Source organism: Phodopus roborovskii, unplaced genomic scaffold (assembly GCF_943737965.1).
Source record: "Phodopus roborovskii unplaced genomic scaffold, PHOROB, whole genome shotgun sequence".
In the NCBI taxonomy this organism is placed as follows: Eukaryota; Metazoa; Chordata; class Mammalia; order Rodentia; family Cricetidae; genus Phodopus; species Phodopus roborovskii.
The window spans coordinates 570,664-595,170 of NW_026126566.1; positions in this window are offsets into that span (position 1 = coordinate 570,664).

Consider the following 24,507-nt stretch of genomic DNA (forward strand, 5'->3'; position numbering starts at 1 on the left):
TGGTGTTTTGTTGACTAGTTTCCCGAGTTCTTTGTGTATTTTGGAGATCAGCCCTTTGTCAGATATAGGATTAGTGAAAATCTTTTCCCAGTCAGTGGGCTGCCCTTTGGTCTTGTCAACTGTGTCCTTTGCCTTACAGAAGCTTCTAAGTTTGAAGAGGTCCCATTTATTAATTGTTTCTATCAGTGTCTGTGCCCCTGGAGTTATGTTCAAGAAGCTGTCTCCTATACCAATTTGTTCAATGGTACCTCCTACTTTCTCTTCTAAGAGGTTCAATGTGGCTGGATTGATGTTGAGGTCTTTGATCCATTTGGACTTGAGTTTTGTGCATGGCGACAGACATGGGTCTATCTGCAGTCTTCTACACACACTCATCCAATTGTGCCAGCACCATTTGTTGAAGATGCTGTCTTTGCCCCATTGTATAATTTTAGCTGTTTTGTCGAAAATCAGGTGTTCATAGGTGCGTGGATTAATATCAGGATTTTCAATTTGATTCCATTGGTCTACCTGTCTATTTTTATGCCAATACCAGGCTGTTTTCAGAACTATAGCTCTGTAGTAGAGCTTAAAGTCAGGAATGGTGATGCCTCCTGACGTTCTTTTATTGTATAGGGTTGTTTTGGCTATCCTGGGTCTTTTGTTTTTCCATATAAAGTTGATTATTATCCTTTCGAGGTCGGTGAAGAATTGTGGTGGGATTTTAATGGGGATTGCATTGAATCTGTAGATTGCTATTGGTAAGATTGCCATTTTTACTATGTTTATCCTACCTAACCAAGAGCATGGGAGATCTTTCCATTTTCTGGTATCTTCTTTAATTTTTTCTTTAGAGTCACAAAGTTCTTATTATATAGGTCTTTTACTTGTTTGGTAAGCGTTACACCAAGATACTTTATGTTGCTTGTGGCTATTGTAAAGGGTGATGTTTCTCTGATTTCTTTCTCTGCCTCTTTGTCGTCTGAAAAAAAAATTAGGGCTACTGATTTTTTTGAGTTTATCTTGTATCCTGCTAGTTTGCTGAAGGTTTATCAGCTGTAGGAGTTCCCTGGTAGAGTTTATTGGGTCGCTTATGTAAACTATCATATCATCTGCAAATAGAGACAGTTTGACTTCTTCCTTTCCAATTTGGATGCCCTTGATCTCCTTTTGTTGTCTTATAGCATTAGCTAGAACTTCTAGTACGATATTGAAGAGATATGGAGAGAGAGGACAGCCTTGTCTTGTTCCTGATTTTAGAGGAATTGGCTAAGTTTCTCTCCATTCAGTTTGATGTTGGCAGTTGGTTTGCTGTATATTGCTCTTATTATGTTTAGGTAAGTTCCTGTTATCCCTGACCTCTCTAATATGTTTATCATGAAAGGGTGTTGAATTTTGTCGAAGGCTTTTTCCGCATCTAGGGAGATAATCATATGGTTTTTCTTTTTCAGTTTGTTTATATGGTGGATCACATTGATAGATTTTCGTATGTTAAACCATCCCTGCAATCCAGGTATGAAGCCTACTTGATCATGGTGGATGATTTCTCTGATGTATTCTTGAATTCGGTTTGCCAGTATTTTATTGAGTATTTTTGCATCGATGTTCATCAGGGATATTGGTCTGTAATTTTCTTTCTTAGTTGTGTCTTTGTGAGGTTTGGGTACCAAAGTTATTGTGGCCTCATTTGGCAATGAACCTTCTGTTTTTATCTTGTGGAACAGTTTGAGGAGTAGTGGTATTAGTTCTTCCTTGAATGTCTGGTAGAATTCTGCGCTGAATCCATCTGGCCCTGGACTTTTTTGGTTGGAAGGCTTTTGATGACTGCTTGAATTTTATTGCGGGTTATAGGTCTAATTAAGTTGTTTGTCTGTTCTTGATTTAATTTTGGTAAGTGATAGTTATCCAGAAACTTGTCCATTTCCTTTGAATTTTCAATTTTTGTGGAATACAGATTTTCAAAGTATGACCTGAAAATTGTCTGGATTTCCTCTGTGTTTGTTGTTATGTTCCCCATTTTGTTTCTGATTTTGTTAATTTGCATGTTCTGTATCTGCTTTTTCGTTAATTTGGATAAAGGTTTGTCTATCTTGTTGATTTTCTCAAAAAACCAACTCTTTGTTGCATTGATTTTTTGTATTGTTTTCCTGGTTTCTATTTTGTTGATTTCAGCCCTCAAGTTGATTATTTCCTGGCGTCTACTCCTGCGGGGTGAATTCGCTTCTCTCTGTTCTCAGGTTTTCAGTTGGGCTGTTAATTCTTTTATGTGACTATCCTCTGTTTTCTTCATATGGGCACTTAGTGCAATGAACTTCCCTGGTAGCACTGCTTTCAAGGTGTCCCATAAGTTTGGGTATGTTGTATCCTCATTCTCATTGAATATTAGAAAGTCTTTAATTTCTTTCTTTATTTCTTCTTTGACCCAGGAGTGGTGCAATTGCATATTGTTAAGTTTCCATGAGTTTGCAGGTTTTCTGCTATTTGTGTTGTTGTTGAATTCCAATTTTAAAGCATGGTGGTCCGATAAGATACAGGGGACTATTCCTATTCTCTTGTATCTGTTGAGATTTGTTATGTCTCCTAGTATGTGGTCGATTTTAGAGAAGGTTCCATGTGGAGCAGAGAAGAAGGTTTATTCTTTTGTCTTTGGATGGAATGTTCTATAGATGTCTGTTAAGCCCAGTTGAGACATAACTTCTGTTAATTCTTTTGTTTCTTTGTTGAGTTTCTGATTTGTGGTCGTGTCTAGTGTTGAGAGTGGTGTATTGAAGTCTCCCAGTATAAGTGTGTGAGGTTTTATATGAGCTTTGAGTTTTAGTAGTGTTTCTTTTACGAATGTGGGTGACTTTGTATTAGGGGCATAGATGTTCAGAATTGAGACTTTGTGTTGATGGATTTCTGCTGCGATGAATATGAAAGGACTGTCTTCATCTCTTTTGACTAATTTTGGTTTGAAGTCTAACTTGTTAGATATTAGGATAGCTACGCTTGCTTGCTTCTTATTTCCATTTGTTTGGAAAATCTTTTCCCAACCCTTTACCCTGAGGTAATGTCTATCTTTGGAGCTAAGACGTGTTTCTTGTATGCAGCAGAAGGATGGATTCTGTCTTCGTATCCATTCTGTTAGCCTGTGTCTTTTTATAGGTGAGTTAAGACCATTAATGTTGAGGGTAAGGTCCATTGATTGTTGATGCTTGTTCAGTTTAGGTTTGTTGTTGGCAGTGGTATTGTGAATATATTTGTTCTGCTTCACCCTAGGTTTCTGGTGTAGTTGGATTATCTGTTGCCTACATTTTTGTGGGCGTAGTTACCTTCCTTGGGTTGGAGTTTTCCTTCCAATACTTTCTGTAGGGCTGGATTTGTAGATACATATTGGGAAAATCTGGTTTTGTCATTAAATATCTTGTTCTCTCCATCTATATTGATTGAGTGTTTTGCTGGATATAGTAGCCTAGGCTGGCATCCGTGTTCTCTTAATACTTTTAGAACATCTACCCAGGACCTTCTGGCCTTGAGGGTTTCCATGGAGAAGTCAGGTGTAATTTTGATAGGTCTGCCTTTATATGTTACCTGTCCTTTTTCCTTCGTTGCTCTTAATATTCTTTCTTTATTCTGTATGCTGTTTTGATTATTATATGTCGAGGGGTCTTTTTTCTTTGGTCCAGCCTATTTGGGGTTTGGTATGCTTCTTTTACTTTCATGGGCATGTCCTTCTTCAGATTTGGAAAGTTTTCCTCGATGATTTTGTTGAATATATTTTCAGCACCTTTGAGCTGGGCTTCCTCACCTTCGTCTATGCCTATTATTCTTAGGTTTGGCCTTTTCATGGTGTCCCACATTTCCTGGATGTTTTGTGTTAAGGATTTGTTGGATTTATGATTTTCTTTGGTCGATGAATCTATTTCTTCTACTTTATCTTCTGCGCCTGAGATTCTCTCTTCCATCTCTTGAATTCTAATGGTTATGCTTGTGTCCGTGGTTTCCTATTTTTTGCCCAGAGTTTCAATTTCCAGCCTTCCTTCCGTTTGTGTTGCCTTTATTTTCTCAATTTCAGTTTTCAAGTCTTGAACCGTTTCCTTCACCTGGTTAATTGTTTTTTCTTGGCTTTCTGTACTTTCCTTAAGGAATTTGTTCATTTCTTCCACTTTTTTGTTTGTTTTTTCCTCCATTTCTTTAAGGGATTTTCTCACATCTTCTTTGAGGGCCTCTATCATTTTTATGATGGTGATTTTCAAGTTGTACCCTTCTACTTCCTCTGCTTTGTTGTTGTGTTCCATTCTAGTTGGTGTAGATTCCCTAGATTCTGGTGGTGTCATGTTTGTCTTTCTGTTGTTAGGTGTTCTCTTGTATTGCCTTCTTCCCATAGTTTCTTCCAGTAGGTGTTGGTGGTGTCTCTTCCCTCTCTCTATGGTACTTCCCCGATGGGCTTATGTGGATCTGAGATTCAATATCTGTAGCTCTGTGTGGTCCAAGCACTCTAGGAGGTTTCTCCGCAGAAAGGGATCCAGGGATGGGGTCAAGGATGAGGATCCAGAAGAAGATGCCAGCAGGTACTCACAGTGGTCCTCTGGCCAATAACTCTGGCCAATAGCCGGCAGAAGAGGACGAGGGCTGAGCTTGAACTTGAGAAAGTTTTGCAGGATAGTGGGATCTCACTGGAAACTGGCACTCTCCCGCTGAGACCTCGGATTTGGGGGTCAAGGATCTTGCCTGCAGGAACTCCGGGTGGACCCACAGAGATAGGTGGATCTCTGGGAGGGGCCCGGGACTCCAGCAGAGGACTGGAGGCGGGGTCAGAGACCAAGCAGGTGGAAATTACAGGTGGTCCCACGTGGATAGTCAGGTCTCCTTTGTTCGGAGTTGCTCCGAGAAGTCTCCGAAGTAGGGTGGACTGTTGGCTCCACCCTCTGTCCCAGTGCTCAACCAGAGCAGCAGGTCCGTAGGTGGGGTAGGGCACAGGGTAGGGGGGGTAGGCTAGAGGTGGGGATGGGTGGGGGTGTATCAGAGCTCCAAGGGTGCTCTCGATGGGGACCAGAGACAGGAGCAGCAGGATCAGGGGCCAATCCAGGGAGTTCAGGTGGGGGAGGGAGGAAAAGAGGTTGTAGGGGACAGGCAGCCCCAATTGGACCCAGACTCACCTCTGGCCAATAGCTGGTGGAAGAGGACGAGGGCTGGGCTGGAACTTGAGAAGGTTTTGCAGGGTAGTGGGATCTCACTGGAAACTGGCACTCTCCCGCTGAGACCTCGTTCTTTGGCAGGGGCCTGGATTTGGGGGTCAAGGATCTTGCCTCCCAGTTAGAGATTCTTAGTTGCTTATAGATCTTTGTCCAGGACTGAGGCCTCATGAGCTTTCTGTATACATATCAGCATGTCTATTAGTAGCACGTTTGTTTGTTAATTTATTTTATATGTGTGTATTTTTTAAGTCACTCTGTGAATACAGAGACTTACCTAACATGACACTTTAAAGGCTGAGGATATTCCAACTTTCTTAGATTTTATTAATAATAAATAATTAATTTTGTTATTTTTGTCCTTTGTGCATCTGATACTACCTTACACGATACCACTTTATGTATATTCTGTGGGTTACACACATTTTCATGTACCTGTATTAGTAAAATTGCCTCTTAATTGGCATATGTTTTAGTGAACTGCCCATGGAACTTTCTACTTTGTCAGGGTGTGGAGCCAGGTCCTAAATGGCAGAAAGAGGAGGGGCTCACTGATATGGAACTCTTTGAGGAATTGACTGCTATGTCTTGTGTTTTCTCATGACTGTCTGACATGCTCTTACCCACTGGTAGTCACTATATGTCATGATTCAAGAAGATCCAAGTGTATCTTCTTTTTCTTTGGTGACATAGGTGATTGGCATTCGATGAGCCTAGAACTACACTACTGGGATTTCATTCATTACTAAAGCAGTCATCTTCCATGTTCCACCTCCTCATCCCTTTCCAAAGCAGATTTTCTTGACAAAGTTGCAAAATGACAAACACTCATGTCAAACATGCACTCTTGCTCTGTGGCAAAGAACAATTTGAAAGTTCCTTTGAGACTACTCTTGGCATCTCTGAACTTTTTAGTTATAGATATCTAGATGCAAGACTAAGGTGGTGGATTATGTATCACATTAGGTTACTGTTAAAATAGATTGTTCTCTCATGCAACACTGAAAACATAGGTCCTTGTGTTACTCTCAATGGTTTCAATGTTCATATAAGATTTAAATGGACTAAGTCTGAATGGTAATTTTGTTTTATACAATGGGACACATTATATAGGAAAGCCATTAAGAATGAATGAGAGAAACTTAGGGCATTATATTCTATTGATTGTAATTTGGTTGCTCTCCTTTGACACAAACACTTTTGGCTTGCTTGGTTAAACCTCTGTAGTACTGAGTATGTTTTTTAAAAAAAATCACTGAACTCCCTGAGTAATACTGTCTTATTTTAAAATATTGATTTTAAAGTGAATAATCACTGAGACATGCTAGCAATAAAAATATTTAAGACTAATTTAGCCCTAATTTTCAGAATTTCACATGCATTGCACATATGTATAGAGAACATTAATTCAGTTGAAAGGTTTAAAATCCTCATTAGGTATTTCAAATACTTATTAATTTACTAATTATAGTTATTATTTCTATGAATATTTTACCATTTAGTTAAATTTTAAATATTTAGGATCATGTTTAATATTGCATATGATTTTCATTTTAAATGCAAGAAATTATGACTATATCAATGATATTCAACTTATTAGAACACTTTGTTCTATATGAGGTATCTCTAGAGTCCAGAGACAAATAGAAGAAAGATAACAGTTAATGTTTGCTGTCTCATATAGAGCTATGAGGTAGTTAAAATGAAGTAAAAGGAGGAAAAATCAGTGGTAGATTGATAATTCATTTCTCTTATATATTTGAGGATAAGTATTGTAAAAATTTTCTATCAAAATTACATTGTAAATACATTATCCAAAATACATGAAATCTAAAATGTTTCAAAGTATAAATTTTTTGTATCAACCTAACACATAAATTGAAATACCTCACATTTTGAAATGTGTAGCATGTGTGCGATTATTGAAGTGACTTCAGAATATTTATCTTCCTATGAAACACAATGATCTCCATCTTTAGAAAGGGCCCCACTGTTGTTATGTATGACTGTGTCTTTATAAATATTGTCAAATCTGAAACCCAAGCTCTGGTCCCAACCACTTTGAATAATAGTCTCACAGGACTTTGAAATATTCCCAAACCAAAAATTTTCACTTAACATATGCCTGTGTTTCTTTCCTTTGTCATCTTGAGTTCAGTGTCATGCTTTTCTTACAAACTCATAACTAAACAATATTTTTTGATCTGTACTTGATTAGTCCTTTGAATTTGAGAGTTTCTTGTATGCTTGGGAAATCTTAAGCTGAGGAGTAAAAGATTGACACAGGTGAATTCTCACATCTTTTAAATTAAAACTAAATCAATCACAATCAAAACTGATCTATATGTTGGCAATAATGATATGAACTGGGAGTTTACAACTGGTAAAGTTATGTACTCAGAATCAGCCTTGACAGATTCTTTGGGGTCAACTGCAGAAAATACTCTGTTTTACCACAGATTGGTGCTCTTTTATTAACCACAGATAGATGCTCTGGTATAATCTAATAAAACCACACAGACCTCCAGCATTATGAAATCAGAATGAGAAACACTAGTGAAATCACCTAGGCATTGAATGTGCGCTATGCCACCATACCTCTTTCTACTTCAATGCTATGTAACTACTTCTCCCAATACCCAGTAGCAACTCCATCTGAGACATGGATAATCTCAACTCATTGTGGCAAATAATACTTGGGATTAATATTGCCAATTCCCTAGCCAGTGATTCTCTTAGAAAAATCAAGAACTACTTGATGGCTTAATGCTTATCTGTTGTGATGTTAGCTAAAACCAGAATAGATTCAAAATATTGAGGAAGAACTGGATTTTATTTTTTAGTTTACACATGAGGTTTATCTAATCAACACTGAAGTTTTGATTTAAGCTCTACTTATGATCCATTATCTACATTTGATGTTGCAGACAACATATTTAAGAAGCATCTATAGAAACTGAACTGGCTGTAGTATTTGGATCTAGTTGTATTTAGTTCACTAGTAAACCATGTAATCCACAGTAATTTGTCTTGGAAGTGTGGGTTAGTCTGTACATAAATAAATGAATTAAAATTCACACAACTTCCTTCCTTTTTAAAATGGTAATGATTTGTGTACTCATTTATTACTGGTTAAGTGTAATTACAATCACTTTCTTGCTATTTCTTGTTATTCTTCTTCTTACATAAAATAAGCATTTTTCTTGGCTCCTTAATACCGCTTTGAAATAAGAGGTGTTCATGTTTTTGAGATGAAAAGACAGCATAGTTATATAAAACTAAGTAAGAAAAAAATAAAAATAAAAAATTATAGGATAAAATGTCATGAAATCATATGAAAAAAATCAATAAGCACATTGCCTCAGGAATGGGCCCAGCTGACTACTTGTAACCTTCCAAAATTTTAGGTCTCCTGATTGGATAGTGATATCTTCTAAATTACTTGTCATATGGGATGATCTTAAGTCTCTTATGGGGTAATTCATCCCTTTAAAATCCTGACCCTGTCATCACCATTACTACTGAAATATCAAATCCAGCATTTTATCTCAGATTACAATCTCTTGCCACCCACAATCCATTAGTCAGATCCTCCCTCTTCCCACCTCTACACTCTTCATTCCTATCCTGACTCTGTGGTTTTCATGATTCCACCACAGAAGCACACACCTGCATATTCCCTTCTTAATTGTCTCTGATCAAACAGCTCCTATATGATGTCCATACTTTGTGAATCCTGTTTCCTCCATGCCTCAATGCTGGGTAAAACCAGAGAGGGTCAGTACTGTCTTGGTATGTCAGTTATATTTATTAACAAATGTGATAATATAAACTGCTTTCATATGAAATACACAAAGCCCATTATTCAGTGTGTCATTCACAGATCATTACATCAGTTCAAATTCATTAGAAAAACAGACAGAAAAATGCCTACACTAGTCATTTTATAATCTAGCATACCTCTGCCCACATTGTCTTCCTTTTGTTTGCATTCCATATCTAGCTCACATAGTGCTTTACCATTGGCTATAAATTTACATCAGCTTCCTTGTATTCAGTGCTGTGCATTGACTGTGCAAGTTATCCCTCACTCATCTCTCACAATCAATTGTTCTTCTACACATCACCATTTCCTTAATGATAGAAACTCTATTTAATGTCATCAGCATTGTAAAACCATTTTTTACATCATTGGGTTTTCATCCTCTACATACTTCTCTGCCCCTTTCAATAGAAACTAAAGATGATGTCCTGTTCTTAGTTTCCATTTTCTCTGTACTCATTACCACAAACAGAAATGTCCCCTATTCTACAAAGGTCTCTTCCAGACAGAACTGATCTTTGGGCTGAAAAAAAAAGAGCAAATATTTGTCCTCAGTGAAAACACTTTACAATCTCAAAATGGTTTCCTTTATAAAACATATTTCCACAAGTTCTGAAGCAATACTTTGCTCTCTTGTGCTAGATACTATATCTCAAGTATGTTTGACTTCCTCTTTTCGTTTTGCCAATATCCAGCTTTCCTTCTGTTACTTTTATGGAATACGGACAAAAAGGAGCGTATGTCAGCATAAAGTCCATCAAGAGATGAAGCCAAGGCAGGAATTCATGGGAGGAATCTGAAGACAGATACTGAAGCACTGACTACAGAAGAACATTGGCCACTGACTTATTTTCTCTGGCTTGCTCAGGTGTCTTTCTTATTCAGCCCCAAACCAACCACACAGGGATTTTACTGTCCACATTGATGCACTAATAGCAACCAGTTACAAGTAAATGGCCCTATACACATGATCACAGATCAATCTTAGGGGGGCATTTTCCGAATTTAAGTTTCATCTTCCCAGATCACTTAAGCTTGTGTTACATTGACAAAAATAAATAAACAAATAATGTGACTCCAGTATATCAATCTTAGTATGTCCTAGACTTAGGTTTCACTATTTTCTGTAAGCACATTCTGTCCCTACTTGAGATGATTTAACCAACAAATTTAAACATTATTCCCACCTGAAATATTTTTCAGTAATATCTATTATACTATTGTCTATGAGCTAACGTGAAATAACACTACATTCTAATAATCTCATGGCATATGGGTATCCCACCTTATGAAACTAAAATGTTCAACACATATGAGACATCTCTTGGATATTTGATCATCTCAGAATCAATATGTGTAACTCAGAATTCTTGAAATTTACTTCCATACCAACCATATTTAGTGTTTTCTTTCTTATTTTTTTGCTTCCTGTCCAGCTCTACTGTTGCTTTCCATAGACCACTTGGTAATTTATCCAGAAACCAAAATAAACTTTTGAAATACGCAATTGAATTTATCAGTCTCTCTCCCACCAATTCTTATTCACACATACACATACACACAACACACACACACACACACACACACACCCCGCCAATGATATAAGATTTCAATTAGAGCAAAGTAAACATTTTATTCCATGGACTTTCCAGCACATAACATATTACCCACACTCCACACTCAACTGAGAAATCTCTCTCTTGCCTCATTTTATTGTCTGTCCTCATTGTTTTCTCCTCTTAAACTTTTCATTCTTTTCTACTGAAACAAACATTTCAGTATCACTTTTTTTTTAAATTTCTGCAACATATACAGAATGACATCTCCCATCATCTCCTCTTTTCTGTCTAAAATAAAGAGAAGGGTTTTAACCTTAGCATAGCAAAATATATCACACAACAGTTATCAAATAAGAATCACAGTTAACAATATTTATTCCATTAACATTTAGCAAGATTTAAGAAAATATTCTTTCATCTATCCTATCTTTGTGTGTCTAAAGTCTAAGTAACTTATCTTTAATCCTAACTAAGGAAAACTATAAGCTAAGCATAACTGTTTTTCTTCAACTCCTTCAAAGATCACAGAAGGATAGTATATAAACTCTAGAAATGACAGAGACATCTTGCCTTGTCAGTCACCTGAAGTTCTTCTGTAATTTTCCATCTACAGCCCATCAGCCATAGTGTGTCTGGCAGACTCTTCAGCAAAGCAGGAAACTTTAAACTGTCTTCTTGTATTGGCAGTTTGTCAGTCACTTTTCTCTGTCCTGCAGACTGTCTGGCAGACTCTTCCATGAAGCAGGAACTCTGTAGCAGTGTCCATCTTGATTCAGCAGTCACTTTTCTGTGGGTCCTGCATGTCCAGTTTATACATCACAAAGTCAAACAGTCCAGACAAGAGCAGTATCTTGTCCAAATGGCTAGTCTTACTATATTGAAAGCAAACTTCATAATGTGTTTCTTCGATGTACATCCTCATCTCTGACTCAGGTGGTGTTGCCAGGAGCCTTTATGTCTCACTGTCAAGAAAAACCCTAAACCATTTTAAATGCCATATTCTGTAGGTCTTTGAAAGGTTTGAAGAATGCCTATTCATCTTAAATACATACCGTGTTGATCTTTTTGTGACTGGGTTACTTCACACCCCCAGGATGGTTTCTTCTACTTCCATCCATTTGCCTGTGAATTTCAAGATTCCATTACCCCCCCCCCACTGAGTAGTATTTACAGTGGAGTTTCCTTTATTCTTAAATATCACAGAACAGACCAAAGTTTTTGAAGGTTTTATGATATAACAGAGGGTTTGAATTTCACAGTGCCTTGACATGTGTTTTACAAGCACTCCAGAATTTGAGAATGTTATGTATGTTCTGAAGGAGAGGGAAAGTGTGTTGAAAAGAATGATAGCATATAAGTTAGCTATCAATCTCATTATCTGAGAAGGGCATATAAGGTAATCTTTCAACTGTTGCTCACATTGTTAGTTGGGGTCAGTCTTGTAGGTGTGTGGACATTTCTCTAGAGTCATTTTTCTCTTCAAAACTTAATGGCTCCCTCTATTATGGTATCTCTCTCCTTTTTCTTCTCTTGTCTATTCCTCCCCTGACTCAGTCTTCTTGGTCCCACATGTTCTCCTCTCCTCCCTTTCTCTTTATCCTGACTCCCTCTCCACTAATTTATGTGCCATTATAGAGCCCTTATCTAGTAGCTAATAGAAACAGAAGCAGACACCCACAGCTAAGCACTGTGCCGAACTGGAATCCAGATGCAGAGAGGGAGGACAAGACCAGGATACAGAAACCTACAGAGAAAGCTGACCTGAACAAAGGGGAGCTAGTGGAACCCCAGAATGATAGCTGGGAAACCATCATTATACAGATTGAGAGCTCTTGAAGGTGGGTCTCGTTAAAAGGCCTGGGCAGTGTAAGGGAGCTCTGACAGTAGAACCAGGATGTATCCCTGATTCATGAAAGGACTTTGGGAGCACATTCCCCATGGAGAGATACTCCATTACCCTAGAGGAAGGGGCAGGGAGGGAGTTAGACCCTACTCCAAGTAACGTGACAGATTTTGATGATCCCTCCTCAAAGGCATCATCCTCCCTGTGGAGTGGGGGTGTGTGGGATTGGAGGGGGTTCTGGGGCATGTGAGGGAGAGGGAACTGGGATTGATATGTAAAATAAGAATATATGTATATAAGTATGTATATATGTATGTATGTATATGAATGATGGCCCCATCCTCACAGGCTTTAAGTTCTCAGATGAGTTTAATTTCAAATTAAATAGTGATGATTCCTATCTATGATGCTTCAAATAGATGCATGTCAGTGTCCTGAATGTAATCAGAAGCAATATGGTATGTGTTTTAACAGACACATTATAAAATTATTTTACAGGGTTAGTAGTTGAATAGTGCTATAGTCCATCGCTAGATGTAGAAAACTTACAAAACCAGTAGTTTCTAAATCCAAAACTCTATCAGGCCTATTACCAGAGGGAGAAATGATGCACCTTTAGCCCAAAGGCAAAGCCCCAAACATCCTAGAGAACCACACAAGCAGGTCCATGATTAACAGCCAAAGAACACTGAGCCTGACGTCCATGGGTAAAAGCAACAAATATGGCAGTGTGGCAGGCAAAATAAAAGACAGCTATTTTCTTTGTTTTTCAAGTATTTCCTCTGTCTTGTCCAGGTTACTATATGGTACCTTGCCACTGAGCTTGCTAACCCACACAACTATTTTCTCTAGAAACTTTCTCATGGATACACTCAGATCATTGATTTCCCAGTCCACTTGAATGGTGATGTTTGCTAGGTGTTACAGTATACAATTGTCTAAATATTGCAAGTAATATCCATATTACCTGGAAAATCAAAGATTATCCATTTATTTAAAAACTCAATGGGTAAATGAGACTACCTTCCATATTGAGGAATATTCTAAATTACTACTTAAATAATCCCCACAGGGTTAGAAGGTAGCCCAATAGCTACCTCATCATCAATAAGCAATGAACCTGAAAACAACCAATTCATGAATTTTGGCATGTATAGCTGTCAAAACTTTATCTGTAACATACAAATTATATGTGTTCATTCACATGACTATTCTTTTCATACTAGTAAATTTGCAGTTCTCTGCCTGCCAAGGGAAGGTTTAAAAAACAAGTGTGTGATGACATTTCAGCTATACTGATAGATTTGTGAACATGTTAGAGTTTATTGGAACATGTCAAAATAGTGAGAAATTATCTTTCTAAATGTGGGGTGCAGTGAGTCCACTCTGCGGGTGTAAGGAATGTGGCTACAGAATGATATTGGAAATGGCTAAAGAGGCACACATTGAAGAATCCTGACTGTGTTCATTCAGAGTATGGGCTATTGTTCCTGGTGTTTTAAATTGTTATTCAGTCCAAAGATGGGAATATACAGCCTTGAAGGACTCCTAAAGTAAACATGCATAAGATACCTATTTTTCCAGCAGTTACCAATATTAATCCATCCTCATTCTCAATAAGCCTTTACCAAAAGTGTAACTTAGCATATAGATAGTTTCCAAGTGACCTGCCATTTAGCTGATAATAGGTTGAGAAAAAAATACCACAGCCAAGGAAAGCTGGCTCAGACCTAAAACCTCCCCTCTATTAATTCTTTTATTTGGCAGACGCAAAAATGAAAGATGGAGGGAAAAAAGGCAATGAGGACAGTGAGGTATGAGAAACAAAGAGTGATGCTTCTCTTTATCCTGGGCTTTGCCACAGCCTCCCTCGTTTCCTGGGCATTGTTATCCAAGATGCCAGATGGAGTGGTACAAGCAAATACAAGATTATCTCAGACAATGAGCAGCAGAGATTGGAGTTAATCTATGTGTGATGGATCAATACCCTGATCTGTAAGATACAGAAGTGGCCAAATCAAATGGCTTTCTGTTTGCTTTGCTATGTAGGCTTTGAAGCTCTATTTTTAAAATTTCACTTTGTCCCTCTTCTTAAAGGTGTTCCTGCAAGTAAAAGACCACACATTGCAGCCTGGGATAAATACCCATGGGTCTCATAAAGGCAAGTCAGAGATAATTTGTATCCTGACTTTTTTAGACACAAAGGCACAGTTTGAGGTAAAGTGAGTTCTACAGCACTCTCTGGGTATCAAATAAGAACTGATCTTTTCTATATTTGTTGGAGAAATACTTGGATTTATAAAATTTTTTATTTTAACTTTTATACTAATCCACACTCAGGTTCCAGCCCTGAAGAGAAACATATTTATATCCTCTTTTCACTCTCTGACTAACCTTAATATTTATCTGGAACATTAAAATTTAATTGAAAAAGTGTCCAATCCCACACTAACAGATTCTAAAGTGCCAGTCACTTTATTCATCCCTGAGTCTCTAACTCTGCTCTTGGCATCTACCATTACTTCTTTTGGGTTTCTAATGTCCCAGTCAAAAACATTTGATGCATATTCGTCAGTTGGCATTCCTGTAATTGAAACCAGGAAGCTGTTAGAAGCTGTGATAGAAGAAGCAATGTTGGTTTGCATTTTTGCCCCAAAACAAAACCTTCTTTTTAAGACAATAACTGTGTCCTATCAAAAGGTATACATAACAGAAGAGCAATAGCTGTGCAAAAATTTACACTTGCTTTGAACTAGAGGCAGCAACAGGGCATGGGGTATTCTAGGGTCATCTCTATACTCTGAAATGCCTCCTGAAGTATCTTTTATCTGCCTAATCAGTGAGTTGGGAAGTTTTTACCTCCTCTGTGAGTCTAGCAATATGACAGTGAATGTCTTCAAGAACAGACTAAGCTGGGACTTGAAAATTCCAATTAATCCCCAAAACTACATCGGTATTTTAACAGAACATGCCAAACATAACCTTCTGTAGTATTTTCTCTCTTAAATATTAACCAGGACAATAGCTGTCCAAGAACATTCTCCTCAGCAGCAGCTAGATCTGCAAGAAACTGTTAAATATGCTTCCTATGTCATGTTAACCACCTCCTGAACTCTGGGAGTGGAGCCCAGCCATTTTAATGTTATCAAAAATGTTCTCAAGATTTCAATACATCAGCTTGAGAGATAGCTCAGCAGTTAAAAGCACTGACTGTTCTTCCAGAGGACCCAGGTTCCAGTCCTAGCACCTGCATGGTGGCTCACACTATGTGTAACTCAAGTCCCATGAGACCTAACACATCCTGGCCTCGATAGGCACCATGTATGAGTATGATACACAGACTCATACTCATGAAAAACATTCATACACATAAAATACTAAAATAAAATTTTAAAAATCCAAAAACATTTGTAAATAGAAAGAAAGCAGGTCACCATGTGTCACTACTGAATCAAAAGAATTATGCAAGTTTTTATTTTGAAATACCCCACTTTTCTGTGTATTTGGTTCAGCAAGCTTTGAAGCTCCATACGAAATAATGAATTTGTCTTTTTCCGTTCAGGAGGTTATGTCAATAAAAGACAATGTATTTACTCATAGCCAAAGATTTTAGACTTAGGAAAGGTTTACCAAAGCCATTTCTCGCATTGTCTAATGTACAATCTCAACGTAAGCTCTTTCATTACCATGAGAAAAAATTATTTAGAGGGAGTCAGGATGACAGGAAGAAAATAAAACATTATAAAAGGGAAACAGACATTTATATATTTTTAGCCTTAAAAATTTAGGAGGGAGCTAAATAAAGGAGCAAAAGATGTGAAATATCTTCTAAATTTGTCAGTACTCAAGGAAAGCAAATAAGACAGATAAAGATTTGAAAACCTAAGAAAAAAGCCTTATGTCAATTCCAAGACATGTTTTATACCTATCCCTTCTGTCCCAGACCACACACTTAATATATAAATTCCAGATTTCATACAATCAGTTAATTTTAGTCCAACAATATAGGGATGATTCTGAGTTATACATGTCCAAAACAAGGAAAGTCAACAAATGAGGTTGATTTACATGTAAACAAATCTTCTTAGAGTTTTCAGATCTTATTTTCTTATAACAACTAATTTTATCTTATCTTTATCACTTAACTTTCCAGGTTAGAAGTTAAATGTTGGAAATGCCAAATGTACCAGTACTTTCATTCATTTACTAAACATTCACTCAAAGTATTAACATTTATCAGTAAAGGACTAGGTCATATCCAAATGGTGAGATACACTATAAAACTAATAAAAGTTTAAGATGAATAAATTTTTAAATGGTGAGTTATAAAATGGAAATAAAGAAGAAGGTTTAATGGTATGGGCCAGCTTGAAATGCATGTGGGAAGGACCCTGGTATAGCTTGCCATAGTCCTGTAGGGTAGCCAGGAAGGGCTTTCTGGGAGTGATTTATTACAGTAAATATGAGCTAATAATAAAAAATATTATATACATGTATGTGTTATGAACATTTTCCTGCCAGCCTGATCCCAGAGTCATATCAGCCCCTAATAACACAGTGAGACACTGTATTAGACATCAAATTGTTGGCCTGTTACTAGTATTTGTTATTGGTTTGCTCTGTCTTAAATATTAACCCATTTCTATTAATCTAAATATTTGCATGTGCTCTTATCTTACCAGATAGAGGATCTGGACATCTTGAATCCTCTCTACTACTTCTCCCAGAATCCTTCTTGTCTCCTAGTCCTGCCTATCTTGCCCTCCTATTTGCCAACAATGCTATTTTCATTAACCAATAAGATAAACATATTCACAGAATGGCATCTCCCATCATGAATGTGCTTGTATATACATGTACAGTTGCATGCATGTGTTTCTTTATTAACTATACACCTGTTGTGTAGATGCATATGGAGGCTGAAGGGTAACACTGAGTGTCTTGACAATTGCTCTCTTCATTATTTTTTGAGATTAGGTGTCTCAGTAAAATTGTGGAATAGCAATTCAATTAGAAAAGCTGGTCAGCAAGCTCTAGTGACCTTCATTTTGGGAAGATGATTTTCTTCTCTAGTGCTGCGATGAGAAGACACCATGCCATGAGACAAAGAGAGGATGCAGAAATAGAACTGATGTAGAGAGAAAACTGCAGAGACAAAGTTTAACAAATATGTCCTATGGGGTTTGGTAACTACGAGGCCCCAAGTGACAGTTGAGACAGTGGAGTGTTGGGCAAAGATGATCCTACGTAAGGAACACTTATAGTGGCTGTTGAGGCCACATTGTCATTTGGCTTGCATTAATATACATCTTTTCCTCTGGTACCTTCATGAACCATGCTTTTTCTATGAAACAAATAAGGCAGGACTAAGCAAGATTTAATATACTACTTAAAATCTGCTTGAGGTTTTTTTTTTTTTTTTCTTTATAGACAGGGTGGAGTTTCGCTTTCTGCTGGTAAGCTTTTCCCCTTTTATTTCTTAACCTTTCTATAATTTTTACATATTCATTATTAATACCTTCACAGTAATAAAGAAATCATTTGCATTTGATTGACACAGACAGAAAGTGTTTGAAAGTCATTATCTCAATGACAAAGAAGATTTTGAATAATCCTTCACTATGTCCAGGCATGCATTTCATAAATAATTGTTAAGTATTTTTGTGTGCTGAGAAGAAGAAGTTAATTTAAAGCATCTGTAGTGTTTAATTTCATTCAGGACAACAGGGAGAAATGAATTGCAACTCTTGATACACCTCCTACCCCCATAGTCCATTCAGAGGTCAGAATTTTTGCAGGCAAAATTACACTGTCCTGAAAGTTTTTCTCTATAGCCTCAGCTGCTTGTTCTCACTTCTGTCTCCTTTGCCTTTTTTTCCTTTTTGATTATTTACCCTTAGTTGGCTATGTGATCCAAGTTTTCTAATGATACCAGGGGCATGGTAGCTAATAATGGCTTAAAGTCTCTGCTCCTGTGGGTATTTGCAATTCAAGAAGGCTCTAAGAAAACTAAAGTTGAATGTACAAAGATTCAGTCTAAGGCATTGATGATGTTGGCCAAGGGATCTGAAAAGAGTTAAGTTTTAGCATTCTTTGAAGATAGTGTTGGGGAATCCATTTCTGGTCAGTCTGTTACAAACACTATTCAGAGAACCTGACATTGAACATGCTAGAGGATGCCTTCCAATTACTAATGGCACACATGGAATTTATATGAATAGAACATTCCCTCTTTAGAGATGTCTTTTAATATTGGGAAGAAAGCTTAGTGGGTAAGTGCTTGCCATACAAACCTGAGGACCATGCTTTGAATTCTCAGCACCTTCTTAAAAGCCAGACAACATAGCCCAAATGTTTAAATTCTTACTGTGCTCTTTCCAGGAGATAAGACAGGAAAATCTCCAGCTGCTCTAAGGGCAGATAGCCTCATTAGGAAATAGTGACTAGGAGATCTTGTCTCAAGCATGGTAGAAAAAGACCAACACTTGAACTTCTCCTTTTGCCTCTAATGGTATGTTTTCACACATATGTAAACCCATTTCAAAGACCTACAGAATATGACATTTAAAACGGTTTAGGGTTTTTCTTGACAGTGAGACATAAAGGCTCCTGGCAACACCACCTGCACCAGAAAGGAAGATGGACATTGAAGAAACACGGTTATAAAGTTTACTTCCAATATGGCAAGACAAGCCATTTGGACAAGATACTACTCTTCTCTGGATTGTTTGACTTGATGCTATATAAACTGGATATGCAGGATCCACAGAAAAGTGACTGCTGATTCAAAATGGACATTGCTACAGAATTCCTGCTTCATGGAAGAGTCTGCTAGACAGTCTGCAGGACACAGAGAAAAATGACTTACAAACTGCCAATACAAGAAGACAGTTTTAAGTTTCCCACTTTGCTAAAAAGTCTGCTAGACACACTATGACCTATAAGCTGAAGATGGAAGATTACAGAAGAACTTCAGATGACTGACAAAGCAAGATGTCTCTGTCATTTCTAAAGTTTATATACTATCCTTCTATGATCTTTGAAGGAGTTGAAGACAGGTAGTTATGGTTATAGTTTTCCTTAGTTAAGCTTAAAGGTAAGTTACATGTAGGACTCTAGACTCACAAAAATAGGATATATGATAAAATATTTTCTTTTAATCTTGCTAAATGTTAATGGACTAAATATTGTTAACTGTAATTCTTACTTGATAACTGTTGTGTTATATATTTTGCAATGTTAAGGTTAAAACCTTTTTTTTATTTAGAAAGAAAAGAGGAGATGATGGGAGATGTCATTCTGTATATGTTTCTCATACTGGTTAATGAATAAAGCACTGTTGGCCAATAGGAAAGGAAGATAGGAGGGACTAGGAGACAAGGAGGAAAGAGGAAATAGTAGGGAGGAGTCAACATGGAGAGGCTTGGGAGACCAGACACAGGCCCCATTCCCCAGTAACATGAAAGCACATGGAAATATTAGATAGTATATTAGTTTATATACTATCCTTCTGTGTTCTTTGAAGGAGTTGAAGACAAATAGTTATGGTTATAGTTTTCCTTAGTTAAGCTTAAAGATAAGTTAAATATAAGACTTTAGACGCACAAAGATAGGTTAGATGATAGAATATTTTCTTAAATCTTACCAAATGTTAATGGACTAAATATTCTAACTGTAATTCTTACTTGATAACTGTTGTGTTATATATTTTGCTGTGTTAAGTTAAAACCCTTCTTTTTATTTAGACAAAAAAGAGGACATGATGGGAGATGTCATTCTGTATATATGTTTCTCATACTGGTTAATGAATAAAGCATTGTTGTCCAATAGGAAAGGAAGATAGGAGGGATTAGGAGACAAGGAGGAAAGAGGAAATAGTAAGGAGGAGTCAACATGGAGAGGCTGGGGAGACCAGACACAGGCCCCATTCCCCAGTAAGATGAAAGCACGTGGAAATATTAGATTAACAGAAATGGGTTAATACATAAGACAGAGCTAGCCAATGAGAAACAAGTAACTGGCCAACAACATTATATCAAATACAGAGTCTCCATGTGTTAATTGGGGCTGGCACAGCAGTGGGACAAGACCAGCGGCGGGCAGAAAAACCCTACTCCTTACGATCCTCTACACATAATGGTAAAAAAGAAATTGTCATTATGTTTTTTAATTAAAGAAAAACAAACACCACATTTCTTTCCTTTCATGAGAGATTTGGACTCACTTCTTTATGGGTGACATCATAATGTTTTCAACAGAGTTGGGGTATCTTTTGTTTGTCTTGTGGCTCATTACCTAGGTATCTCTGTTGAAACCCATTCATGTAGGAAGCTGAAAAGTTTCCAACAGGAAATACATAAAACCCTCACAAGCTCCTTAAATCCTCAAAAATGCTCCTTGGACTTATTAAATGCCATGTCGTACACAGGGACTTTCATTGGAAAAGTCGATATCACTACTCTGCAACCAACACTTACACATTGCTAGACCTGACTCTGCCTCTGCTTACTCAATGTGAAATAAGTGAAGAATTTGGCCAAATGTTAGTCAAAACTTCCTTCTCCCTCTCTAGAGATGTCACAGAAATGAACTTCTACAGTTCAAACAATTCTTTTTATAAAAAAGGAAAACAACATGTTTAACTCTGCTGACTAAATAAAATTCTCTCAGGTGCTTGTTCTTCTAAGCTGTGACTCTGAGGTTCCTGTTCATCAAACTCTACTCTAGCTCTAAATAAGAAGGAAGAAAGAAAGGAAGGATGGAAGGAAAGAAAGAAAGAAAGGAAGGAAGAAAGAAAGAAAGAAAGAAAGAATTTCTGGATCACCAAGGAAATGCTGAGCTTCAAAGTGCCAAGCACTATATCCCTAATTTAGTCATCATTATGACGTAGCCTTCTGTTAGATCCTTGTGTTAAACAAGGAACAAACAAATAACTGATAAAGTATTGATACTGTTGATATATTGTGTCACAGAAACCCTCATTTAATAATTTTTATCTCATTATTATCAACCTTCTTTCCCCAAGTTTGTCTCATTCAAGCTCTATTCTGTATGTTCTCAATAGCCCAAATTTCCCTCAGGAGTGGACAGAAATTTAATTCATACTACTTGCCAATCTGTGAATGACTTTCTTTAGCCACTACTATAACCGTCCACCTAATCACTCAAGAACTCTTATCAATCATGCAGACAAGTAGGAGAAGGTTCCCAGGATAATATAAATGGTGGGGGTAGAATAAATCCTGTTATATTGATGCTCTGTAGAGTACCAGCAGGTAAGATGAGGGCCATTTCAACTGGCTGATTTCATAGTTGAAAGAAGTACATCGTAGTCAGTGTACTTTCTTTTCAGCTAAAGCCTGTATGTATTTTAGTTGTTGTTGCTGCGGATGGTATGGTAGATTGTGTGGTGTACAGCCTTCCAGTCCTTTTATAGGCTAACCGCTTAAACCTTTTATTCCCCTCTGTTGTCTGTGTAATTCAATCAAGCTAAACTCTTATCAAAGCTCCCTAGAACAGATATTACCTCTATGTTGACTGCTTTTCCAGTCTACTCTTGTTGAAAATACAGCTTAAATATATAAGCTTGGCTTTACTAAAATTATGTCTTTAATCACCTCCCAAGATCCTAAAAATTCACTAATAACAAAAATACTGCACATAAAAGAAGTGAGTAATGGGTCAACAGTTTTCATTATTTCCCTTCTTGAAATTGTTTTTAAATCTGTTTCAGTAAGTTACATATTTTATACCTTATTAATAGTAGATAAATTGTTAAGGAATTAAGTTAACCTGGATCAACACATTTTAATTATTTTAATGTATAGAAAATAACACTTGGTTGGAAATGGGAGAGAAAAGCCAAGCCATTGAAAAATTCTTAGTAACTCTCTAGAACAGTGATTCTCATCTTTTCTAACTCTGGAACCCTTTAATCCAGTTGTTCATGTTGTGGTGACCCATAACAATAACAATATTTTTGTTGTTACTTTGTAACTATAATTGTGAATCAAATATAAATAACTGATATGTAAGATATATGATATTGAACCCCTGTGAAAGGGCCCTTCAACCTCTAAGGGAGTCTTGCCCCTCAGGTTGAGAACTACTATGGGAGATGCTGCAGAACTGTAAGATGAAGAAGTCACTCCTTTTCCTACTTCCACATCAGTTTTCTTTCTAAGGAATCTTTAATAAATAACTGAGTTTTGTAGAAAGGCTGCTTTATATTTGCAATAGTTCTTTGCCTTTAGATATTTTACAAAACTCAACCAACTCTTCATCCCTTCTCTTAAAATCCTCTCCTTTCCCATTATTCGGCCAACCGTTGTTGCTTTCCTGGTTCCCCATTTTGTCTCATTATCATGCATTCCTCAGCATTATGAAAAATGAAAAGTGGAAAAATCACATATTTTTCAGCTGACTTAACACTGCATAAAGTGCTGAGATTATTAATTGAACATCTTGATTATAAATTAGGTGGAAATAATGTTGAAGAAGCAGCCCCTGGTCATATAGCATTATTATTAGGACTACACACTGAATGATTCAAATTCCACTCTGGTAATAGTAAATATACTTAATACCAATGAATGTGAGCTCATAGAGTTTGGCTGAATATCAACCAAATCAAGCAAGCAATTACCTCCATCAATCTGAAGTTTATATCCTAAAATTTGCATTACAGCTGAATCTTTTGCCCTGTAACCACTTGAGAACTATGCTAAGAATTTAAAGCCAAACTGATAGCTCCATTCCTTCTGGAAACACTTAATTCAAAATCACAAATTTCATTCAACTAATCTCAAAGACATGATCCTTCAAGATGAAACTGGGTGGATACTCACCTTAAAAAGATCCATGAAAATTTGTTCACCTTGGACTTTACAAAGTATTGTCCTTGTCAGCAAGTGTTTATCTTACTCAAGTTGATGAAGCAACTTCAACTTCAAAGTCAAATGCATTACTATCAACACTTGATTTTTAGTTACAAGCTACTTGTATCTTCCCATTTAGCAAATAATGGAAGATCACTATAGAACAATACTTTGCATACTGTTGACATGAGATTGGATGAAGTAGTAAAACTTTGTATTGCAATCATTACACAATCTTTACACAAGTCCTGGACTATAGAACATTTTAGTGTGAACCTATTTACCTACAGTATAATAGTACCACAACTGTATGTTAACTGTTGTTCAGCTTGTCCTCCAGGCTATAGAAATGATTGTTTAATCAAGAATCAATCTACTGTTGCTGTGAAAGGCACTTTGTGGGTGAGAAAAATATCTCCAGTGAGTTTCCTAAGTAGACAAGCTTGTCATTCATTATGTGGTAATCTATGTGTAGCCAGTTGGAAGACCATATAAACAATACAAATATTTATTTGAGAAGTCATTGTTTGCAGACTTGATACCTGTTCCTCTAAAAGCTTCCACTAACTCCACTGATATGGGATGTCCTTCCATATGCTGTGAACATGGTCAATTTTATCAATTTCAGCCAATGGACAGGCAGAATATACCTCGGCAGGAAATCTGAACAAAGGGACAGAGAGAAGAAAGACAAAGTTGGAAGAGACACTATGTAGCCACCAGGGAATCAAGATGCCAAGGCATCACAGGTAAGCTGCAGTCACATGATGACACACAGATGAATAAAAATGCTTAATGGGTAAATATTTAAGAGAGAGCCTGTCAGTAAGAAGCCTAAGACATTAGCCAAACAATTGCAACTGATATTAAGCCTCAGGGTACCTTTCATAAGTGGCTATGGGAACCTAGCAGACAGAGAGAAACCCAGTCCAGTAAGTCAGGATTAAGAGAGATATAGGACAAGTGGGATTGGACTAAACAGAGAATAACTTTCCATTTATACCCACACTCATTATTCTTATCCAATGGTTTTCCCACTGTCACCATTACCACTTGTAAGTGGACAAGAACAAAGTGTAGGCAGAGAACAACACACCTGCAGTGTTTATGATTTATAGCACATAGGAATAGTTTGGATATAAAGAAGGCCATTGTAGGAATATCAAAAGCTGAAAAGCTGAGGATAGAAATAAAGACCAATTGTTTCTTCAAGATGAGCAGAATGGATGCATGTTCATGAACCCTGAGGAGG